This window comes from Primulina eburnea, chromosome 14 (assembly GCF_022965805.1).
Source record: "Primulina eburnea isolate SZY01 chromosome 14, ASM2296580v1, whole genome shotgun sequence".
NCBI classification, from domain to species: Eukaryota; Viridiplantae; Streptophyta; class Magnoliopsida; order Lamiales; family Gesneriaceae; genus Primulina; species Primulina eburnea.
In genome coordinates, this window is record NC_133114.1 from 20,126,054 (window position 1) to 20,136,717 (window position 10,664).

The window sequence follows — 10,664 nt, forward strand, 5'->3', positions numbered from 1 at the left end:
TTGATTTCAACATCTTTAATTGGTGAAATGCTGGAATGGCGTATATTTGAAGTCGAGATTCATATATGTGGTAGAATATCCGACAAGAAACTAAGTTTTGAAGTCGGAATTGAATTAGGATATGATTTTGAATTGATATGAATTTTCAAAGTTTCAAAAGATATTTGAAACTTATATTATTGATTTTGAATGATTTTATTGATTGAAATGAATATGTTATTGATGTAGATAGATTTTTATACTGAAATCTAAAACTACAGTGGACTGGACACGAAGAATGCCACTGTAACTGATGGTCCGCAAAGACAGCAAATTTGTCCATCCGGTCTTGAAGAAGGCGACGTCGAGGTCGCGGGACCGGTGGTGGGTGCTGCTTTGGCACGGGATTAGAAGTAAAACCGTCGCAGATGGGGCCAAACTATGGGAAATCCTTCCGCCGTACTGCCATTTTCTGTATCCAGCTAGCGTCATCGAGGGCCTTGGTCGGTGGCAATCACTCATCGTCATCCTGAAAAATGACCCAGCGCCCGCACATAGCTCTGTGATAATGTGGGGGAAGAACAATGCCACATTCGCATTATGAATGCTCAGCTGGATATGCGAATGGATTATCCTGCCCACATTGAGTGGCATGTGAGTGATAAGTGCATAAAGCAGCAGCCCTATCTCCCTCTGGACTTCGCTAGTGTGCCCGACTGTCATCAAACGTGTGGCCAGAAATGCATACCACATCGCAGCCGGGACAAGCAAATATTTCTCTGCAAAACAGGTGTGCGAGCCAGGTGTCTTCCACGGAGACCCCGGATAGCAGATCCTTTGCATCATCAAGTCTAATTTTGGTTCTGCTGCCCATGCCACATAAACCGAGTCATCCATAGCCGGTGTCTCAAGCACCCTATTAATTTCTACCGAACTGAAATATACCAGTTTTCCCCTCACAAATGCTTTATTATCGCTCCTCTCAGCCGCATTAGCATAGAATTCTCTCACCACTGGCACCACCGTGGCTTGCGGTTGGCTACAAAATTTTCCCCAGCTTATATTCTCAATATGATTTATAATATATATGTTTGCACAAGCTGGAAACCATGTTCGCGAAGCGGAGCTCTATGTATTTTCGCGTGTTCATAGCGTTCCCTAGCGATATCATTCACAAATAATTGAGAATACGCGATGAAGATTAAGAGGCATTACTCACCCGAGCTTTCTTAGGCGCCATCGTGGATTATGTGAGAAGCACAAGTATCCCGGAGTAGGAGGAGCGTTGACGGACGTCGTGGTGGCCGGAAAGGAGCAGCGGCGGTCGGAAATTGCAGAGGTGGCCGGAAAGTTAAATTCTTGACCGGAAAAATCACTTCTTGATGTTTGGTGCATATGGAGACCCACGATTTGTACCTGAAATTGGTACCAAACAAGCTATGTGAGCGAGATTTAGAGAGGAGGGGCGAAAAAATTCGAAGGGGGCGGCTAGGTTTCGAGTGGGGAAGAAGAAAAGAAAGTTGCAGGTTTTAAATCTGCGCGATACGCCAGGGCGGACATAAGTTTCCGCCCGGGCGGATAACTCTCGAATTTTAAAAAAATATTTTGAAAAGGGCGCGCCCGGGCGGATGTAAATTTGCGCCCGGGCGGAACCTTCACGGTTTTTGAAAATTTTTTTGATAAGGGACACGCCCGGGCGGAGGTAAATGTCCGCCCGGGCGGAAGCTTCACGGCTTTCCTGAAAATTTTTGGGAAATCTGCGCGCCCAGACGGACATAAATGTGCGCCCGGGCGGAAGCTTCACGGTTTTACACTCATATTTTTAAAGTAAAACAATAAAAACAAAAACTAAAAATCGAATTAAATACAAGATAAGGGAACGAGATGTAGTTCTCCATTTATAGTCGAGAGCTGGATTGTCGGTCAGTTTCAGTTCGGATTGTCTTGGAACCGGGTGATTCCAAGTTGTGGCTCGACTGTGCCACCCAAGTAATGCTTCAATCGCTGGGCATTGACCGTAAATGTCCCATCCTTTCCATGTTGCAATTCTACAGCTCCCGATGGGTAAACTTTGGAAATCACGAATGGACCAGACCATCGTGACTTCAATTTTCCGGGAAACAATCGCAACCGGGAGTTGTAGAGCAGGACATTTTCACCTTCCTTGAATTCCCTTTCAATGATTCGCCTGTCATCAGCGCTCTTTGTCTTTCCTTGTACGGTAGTGCGAGATCATATGCCAGATTCCTAAATTCCTACAACTGGTCCAATTGAAGCAGTCGTTGTTCACCTACATCAGTAAAGTTAAAGTTTAGGGCTTTTGTTGCCCAATATGCCCGATGCTCTAACTCTACAGGTAGATGACAAGCTTTACCAAACATTAACCTATATGGTGTAGTGCCTATAGGTGTTTTGAACGCAGTCCTATATGCCCAAAGACCATCATCTAACCTTACAGACCAATCTTTTCGACTGACACCTACCACTTTTTCTAAAATCCGCTTGATTTTTCGGTTAGACACTTCCACTTGACCATTCGTTTGGAGGTGATATGGGGTAGAGATCTTGTGTATGACACCGTATTTGCTCAAAAGTTTTTCAAATAATTTTTTGCAAAAATGGGTGCCACAATCACTAATGATTGCTCTTGGTGTCCTTAACCTGTTAAAAATATTTTTCTTTAGAAATTTCAGGACCACTTGAGCATCATTAGTGGCATACGCTTCTACCTCTACCTATTTAGACACATAATCAACCGCAACCAAGATATATTTTTTCGTAAATGAACTGGGAAACGGTCCCATGAAATCTATCCCCCATACATCAAAAACCTCACACTCAAGAATATTATTTAATGTCATTTCATGACGGTTAGAGATGTTACCTGTCCGCTGGCATTTATCACAAGTAATCACATAAGAACGACCATCCTTAAAGAGGGTTGGCCAATAAAAGCCACATTCGAGTACCTTGGTTGCCGTCTTGATTGGTCCAAAATGACCACCTACCTCACGGTCATGGCAATGGTTAAGTATTTGACCGAACTCCTCCTCTGAAACACACCTTCTGATCATGGTTCCTCCCAAAAATATTGTTTCACATCAGAAAAGAATTTCTTACGTTGATGAAACGATAGATTGGGTGGTGGTGTGCCTGTGACAAGAAAATTTGAAAAATTTGCATACCAAGGACAGTGTCTCACCTCAAATAGCTTCTCATCAGTAAACCAATCATTTATAGCATGATCTACACAATCATTACTAATCAGCTCCAACCTAGACAAGTGATCCGCTACAACATTCTCGACACCCTTCTTATCTTTTATTTCTAAATCAAATTCTTGCGACAATAAAATCCACCTAAGTAGGCGTGGTTTTGCATCTTTTTTAGCAAGTAAATATTTTAATGCCGAGTGATCTGTGTAAACAATTACTTTGGACAAGACAAGGTACGAATGAAATTTGTCAAGTGCAAATACTACTGCAAGTAATTCATTTTCAGTTGTTGCATAATTCACTTGAGCTTCATCAAGGGTCTTACTTGAATAGTAAATTGTATAAAATACCTTGTTTTGACACTGGCCAAACACAGCCCCCATTGTAGTATCACTGGCATCGCACATGATCTCGAATGGTAGGTCCCAATCTGGTGCCACCAAGACAGAAGCCGTTACCAAGCGCTCCTTCAAGTCATCATATGCCTGTAAACAGTCAGAATTAAAATCAAAAGGCACATCTTTCATACGTAGGGAAGACAAAGGTTTTGCAATTTTAGAAAAATCTTTGATAAAACGCCGATAAAAATCGGCATGGCCTATAAAACTTCTAACTCCCTTTATGGATGTCAGATGTGGTAAGTTCTTGATAACTTCCACTTTTGCCTTATCCACCTCTATCCCATGCGGTGATATCTTGTGCCCCAACATTACGCCTTCTTGTACCATAAAATGGCACTTTTCCCAATTCAGGACCAAATTTGTCTCCTCGCATCTCATCAACACCACCTTCAAATTCTGCAAACAGTTATCAAAAGAAGGGCCAAAAATCGAGAAGTCATCCATAAAAATTTCAAGGAAAGTTTCTATCATGTCATGAAATATAGCGGTCATGCATCGTTGAAAAGTGGCAGGGGCATTACACAAGCCAAAATGCATCCGTTTGAAAGGAAAAGTGTCATAAGGACAAGTGAAAGTGGTTTTCTCTTGGTCCTCATGCGCAATTATGAATTGATTATACCCCGAATACCCATCTAGAAAACAGTAAAACTCATGACCCGCTAACCTCTCTAACATTTTATCAATGATGGGCAGTGGAAAGTGATCTTTACGGGTAGCATCATTTAATTTCCTATAATCAATGCACACACGCCATCCTGTAACTATCCTAGTGGGTATCAATTCATTTTTTTCATTTGTGATCACAGTAATCCCACCTTTTTTCGGCACACACTGAACAGGACTTACTAATGCACGATCAGATATAGGATAGATAATACCAGCATCAAGGAGTTTGATAGTTTCTGCTTTTACTACCTCTTGCATCTTTGGATTTAATCTTCTCTGAGGTTGCACAAGAGGTGAGTACTTATCCTCCATCAAGATCTTGTGCATGTAGACTGATGGATTGATTCCTTTGATATCTGCCACCATCCACACAAAAGCACTCTTGTGTGCTTTTAAAACTTCCAACAGTTTGTCCTCCATCACATTTGTCAAAGCAGCAGAAATAATGACAGGTAAAGTGTTATTCTCACCTAGGTATACGTACTTTAGGTGTGGGGGCAATGGTTTTAGCTCGAGTGTCGGTGGCTCCTCCAAGCTTGACTTCTGTGGGATCAAGTCTCTTCGATCTTCCAAGTCCTCTAATCTCATCCTTATTGGCCTCTTCCATGGCTAGTTGGCATTGAGGTATGCCACTATTTCAGCTTTCTCTGCATCCAATTCATCTGCTCTCAATTCAGTAGTGAGAGTTGCTTCCAACAGGTCCCTAAGATCATCCTGCACATAGTTAGACACAAGAGCATCAAAAGCATCAATTCTATAACAACTATCAGAATGCAGTGTGTGCTTAAGTGCATTAAAAACATCAAAAGTAATCTCTTCCTCGCCCACTCTCAATCTCAACTTCCCTTCTTGAACATCAATCAGGGCCTTGCCAGTCGCAAGGAACGGTCTCCCCAAAATCAAGGGCATCTCCACATCCTCCTCCATATCAAGTACCACAAAATCTGCAGGAAATATGAATTTGTCCACTTTTACCAAGACGTCCTCTATGACCCCTCGCAGGTATTTTACAGATCTGTCTGCTAGTTGCAAGGACATCCTTGTTGGTTTAGGTTCTCCTAATCCGAGCTTCCTAACAACAGATAAGGACATAAATTAATACTTGCACCAAGATCACATAAAGCCTTGTGAAAACAACACCACCAATCATGCAACGAATAGAAAAACTCCCTGGATCTTTTAGTTTCGGTGGGATTTTGTTTTGCACCAAAGCAGAGCAATTTTCCGTTAAGTTCACCGTCATGTGATCCTCCAACTTCCTCTTGTTAGCTAATATGTCTTTCAAAAATTTAGCATAACTAGGCATTTGCATCAAAACATCGGTAAAAGGAATATTGATATGCAATTTTTTGCATACCTCAAGAAACTTACCGTATTGTGCATCTAGTTTTGTTTTTTTCAGTGCTGCAGGAAAAGGAGGAGGTATAACAATTTTAGATTGTGCAGTGGGTGCTGGTGTAGAGTTAGAAGACTTACCTTTTGATGTCTCAGTCAGTTCATCCGGCACTTGATTTTTTTCTTTTTCTCTCGACTCTAAAATTTTTCCACTCTTCAACTCAATGGCCTTCACTTGCTCTTTTGGATTGGTCTCGGTGTTACTTGGCAAGGTTCCCGACTCTCTACTTGCTATCATCCTTGCTAACTGTCCAATCTGATTTTCTAGCCCCTTTATCGAAGCATCTTGATTTTGGAGTCTAGTTTCGGTAGATGAGATGAACTTAGACATCATCTGCTCCAAATTTGACTTCTCTTCTCTAGGAGGATCAGATCTGTACATCAGTTGTTTCACATATGGTTGTCCTCCTTGTGGTCGATTCTGGCTGTTTTAACCACCCCAAGAGAAGTTAGGATGTTGCCTCCATCTAGGATTATATGTGTTGGAGTACAGATCATTCCTTGGACGGTTTTGGACTCCCACTTGATTCACTGGTGCTCTTCTGGCACATAAAAGGGATTTCCATCTTGACAGTGCTTAACATAATGTTCTCCTCCGCATTTTTTACAAAATATCTCTTGAAGACTCATAGTGGTGCCACCCATGTTCAAGCCATCTAGTTTCCTGTTCAAAACATCAAGTTGTGCAGTAACAGCAGAAAGGTCAGTTACCTGGTGGACTCCTGCACTTCTCCGCTGGTTGTCCCTTTTCAGATTGAGGATGATAGCTCCTAGCAGCCATCTCCTCCAACAGCTCATATCCCTCTTCAGCAGTCTTCCTCAATAGGTTTCCACATGCAGTAGCATCTATCATAGTACGATTAGGAGTAAGCAAGCCATAGTAAAAGGTTTGAACAACTAACCCAAGTGGCAGTTCGTGATGAGGGTATCTTCGTAATAGATCCTTGAATCGCTCCCACGCCTCATATAAAGATTCCTTCTCGAACTGAGCAAAAGTGGTTATGTCTGCCCGCAGCTTCATGGTATTAGATGGAGGAAAGTATTTAATGAGAAACGCTTTCGTCATGCCCTCCCATGTGGTGATCGAACCTACTGGAAAACAATTCAACCATGATTTAGCTTTATCACGTAAGGAGAAAGGAAATAAACGCAATCTAACAGCATCATCAAAAACTCCATTAAATTTAAAAGTATCACAAATTTCGAGAAAATCTGCGATGTGCGTGTTTGGGTCATCTACTGCATATCCTCCAAACTGGACTGTGTTCTGAATCATCTGAATTATAGCTGGTTTGATTTCGAAGTGGTTTGCCCACACAATAGGCCTCACAATGCTGGGGCGTGCTCCATCCATAGAGGGTTTGGCATACTCCAGCATTGGTATGCGGCGCGGCATCTCAACATGTCTATCTTCATGATGTTCCTCCTCACGATCGTTCTCGTGCCTCTCCATCAGTTCTTTCAGTCTCTGCTGCTGTCTTCTCATGCAGAAAGTTCTTTCAATTTCAGGGTCGAACTGCTCAAGCTCCACGTCAAGTGACTTTGGCATGCACTGGACGAGATATCTGTAACAGAATATGGAGTGTTAATTTAATAAAATGAAACAATGCTAAAGAAAATAACTAATAATAAAATTGTAAATTAACAGTCCCCGGCAACGGCGCCAAAAACTTGGTCGAGCAAAACTTGCACTGTGAAATCCTTAATAAAAATTTGGCTTTATATGCTCAAAATTAATCGCAAGTGCACGATGTCAAGTAATAGTATAATGTACATGAGTACGAGTATCATTCCACTGAAGACTGTATTTAACCATTATTATTTTCAGTTATTAAATCTTTAGCAACAAAAATTGATTGGTTGTTTTATTACTAATATGATCAAATAAACATGAAAATAAAAATATTCAAGAATTGATTAATGAGATCTAATATCTAAAATGGTTGAATAAAAATTCAATGAGAAATGAATTTGTTGGGAATATCGGTTTACCTACCCCTTGTTAATTAATTAATTCGTTCGATAATGATTGTATGCTTCCGACAGGATTTCCTATTCAATTGAACATACTCTCTCGAGCCATGCCAAACTAATTCTACTCAATGAAGTAATTAAATGTCTTTAATTATTTATCAAGAGTAAATTGCATGTCGATTTATGAAATCCCCTAGTTTTCGACCCTTAGGACTATGACTATCGGCGCGTATCCAATTTCATATGTCTATGTAAATTGTAGATCCACGGATTATACTACTCATTCCTATCACAAGTTATTCTCTCGAACTCACTCGCAATATAAAAACTTTGTCAAAGTTAGCTACGCTCTAACAACACGATAAAACAATAGTATAATCAAGAATAAATCAGAAATCGATATGTAAATTAATTATATCAAAGTTTGGGGTAGGATCCCCTTAAATCCCAACAAATAATGTAAGTTTAGCTACTCGAATTCATAGTAGAAATAGACAAAACTAAGTTTAAGTGACAAAAACTAAATTAGAAATCCTAGAATTAACGGAAAACATGAAGAGCGATGCCCGGAAATCTTCAAATCTTCAATCCAAGCACAAAATTCTCTCCAAAACTTGCGGCGGCTCTCCAATGAAGTCTGAATGACCCCTTTTTCGTGCCTCTACTCCCTACCATATTCTCCCCATTCAGAATTAAGGGAATAAATCGTCCAAAAATCTTTCCAAAAATAGCGAGCGCGCCCGGGCGGACATAAGTTTCCGCCCGGGCGGATGGCTTGCACAGATTTTATTTTTCACATTTCTTTTGACGCGCCCGGGCGGACGTAAGTTTCCACCCGGGCGGACGAATCTCGCACAAATTCTTTTTCTCACATCTTGGAGGCGTCTGGGCGGAAATAAATGTGCGCCCGGGCGGAGGTCTCTCGAATTTCTCCTTTTGATCTTCAGGTTTGCACGAATCTCCTGCATTTTCACCAACTAAACACATGAGGAACACGAAGATATAAATTACTCTAAAATAACACAAAATGAATGAAATCTAAATGATAAATGCAACACAACGAGACATAACATGATATGAAAAACAAGTAAAATCCACCTATATCACAAGGCCTTCGTGGCTACAGTATTTATGAAGATATTTCCTGAGGAACGTTAGCACAACACATAAACTTATACCCAAAAATACTAATCTTAAACTCATGCATAGTTGAAAATCTCTATTCAAAGTCTCCAAATACGAAAACAAAATACTATTATTCCCAAGTAAAATTCGAAGAACGAATGAAAAAAATAATTTCGTGTTGAATTAAATAGGTTACCAGTCAGTAGATTCGTGTCTGGGTTGGCCTCCTCGGCATTCATGGCGAACACTCTCCCCTGGGTCGCCTGTTTCCTCTGCGGTCAGTCCTTCAGCATGTGATCACTGGCTCCACACTTGAAGCATTTGCCCGAACCCCATAAACATTGTCCCATATGATGACGGTTGCCTTTTGGGGCATGCTGGATACTCACCAGGCTTCTGAGGAACTTCTTTTGCGGAATAGGATTTTTGCCTTTCGGCGGTCCTTGAAACAACCTATTTCCATACTGTCCCTGGAGAGGTCTCTTAAACTGCTGTTGCTGTAAGTGATGCTGCTGGGGTTGCCTGATAAAGCTTCTTTCCCTGCCTGTCATTCTCAATATCCCTCTAAACCTGCTCTGCCGCCAAGGCTCTCGACACGAAAATGACAGCAACTCTAACATCAAGGTGCAATATTGGCCGTAATCCAGCAATGAAATGATTTAGCTTCTCTCGGCATCATTCGCAATTAGGGGCACGAAGTGACACCCCCTTCAAACTTCCTTACAAACTCAGTGAAGTACTTGGAATAGAAGACCTCCTTAAAACTAGTCCAAGTCATGGTCTGCAAATTTACTGACATAGACGGGCTCTTCCACCACAATCTAGCGTCCCTTGTCAACAGAAAAGTGGTACATCTGATTCTGTCTGCATCATGCAGCTCCATAAAACTGAATATCACCTCGATAAACTTAATTCATCCCCCAGCTATCATCGAGTCAGTAGTCCGCGAGAACTCCTTTAGATCCATTCTCCTGAATCTCTCATACATCGCCTCTGGCCTGGGACTCGCTCCCATATCTACTCCAGCATTGTTCCATCAAACTGCACGGAGAAATGTGTCATTCTTGCAAGCATTTGTGCCTGCATATCTGGCGGTGAAGAAGGAGGAGTGGCCCTCTCCCCATCTCGAGCCTCTCTATCATCTTCACTTGCTCGACGTGCATTCATACATCTAGGAGGCATACTGTTCCAAAATTTACCCAACACATAAACTAACATGCAAGAACATAATATCCATATCATAAGATGAACGTAAATCGAACTTAAACATGCACATGTTGAAATCATGACATTGACTCTTACTACATGAAAGAATTTAAAACATTAAAACTTACAGACTTGAGGCGTGACTTCGTGAACTTCTCGCAACTGGCAGTAGGCATAACCCTTTACAAGAACACCGTTATGATACCAACTATAACGTACTGTAATTTAAAACTACGTAAAATTTGTGGAAAACTAAAATTTTTTCTTAAATAAGTAATGATCTTTCAAAATGCAATATAAATAAAATGCTTAAGTAAATATTTGAAATATAAACGAGTACAAACTATTTTTGCGTCATCGATGTCGCAATCAAAACGAGCTTGCAAAGAGTACTTGTTTAAACAACATGAAGTAACTTCATTAAAATCAGAGTAAAAATGAATTTAACATGCATAAAATTCTTGAAAACATAACAGGCCCTCGGGTTAGGCCTCTGCATAGTCCGAGCCAACTCACTGGTCACAACCTCTCGCCTCCTCATACTCGTCCTCACCAGAATCGATCAAATCTAGTGAGTCTAAAGACTCAACATGTATAAACTGAGAATAACAAGTAATACATAATAAAACCACGTGCATTTTAAAGTAGCACATACATACTTAAACTCTGAACATACTCATATAAACATAGACGTGCCATCATT

At 40.9% G+C, this 10,664-nt stretch overlaps 1 non-coding gene across 1 annotated transcript; it reads left to right on the forward strand.

Moving 5' to 3' along the window:
• The first annotated feature begins 6,567 nt into the window (after positions 1-6,567).
• LOC140813373 (small nucleolar RNA R71) lies at positions 6,568-6,673 on the forward strand. The gene has a single exon (XR_012113908.1). It is a non-coding gene; the product is annotated as a small nucleolar RNA R71 (small nucleolar RNA).
• Positions 6,674-10,664: the final 3,991 nt, after the last annotated feature.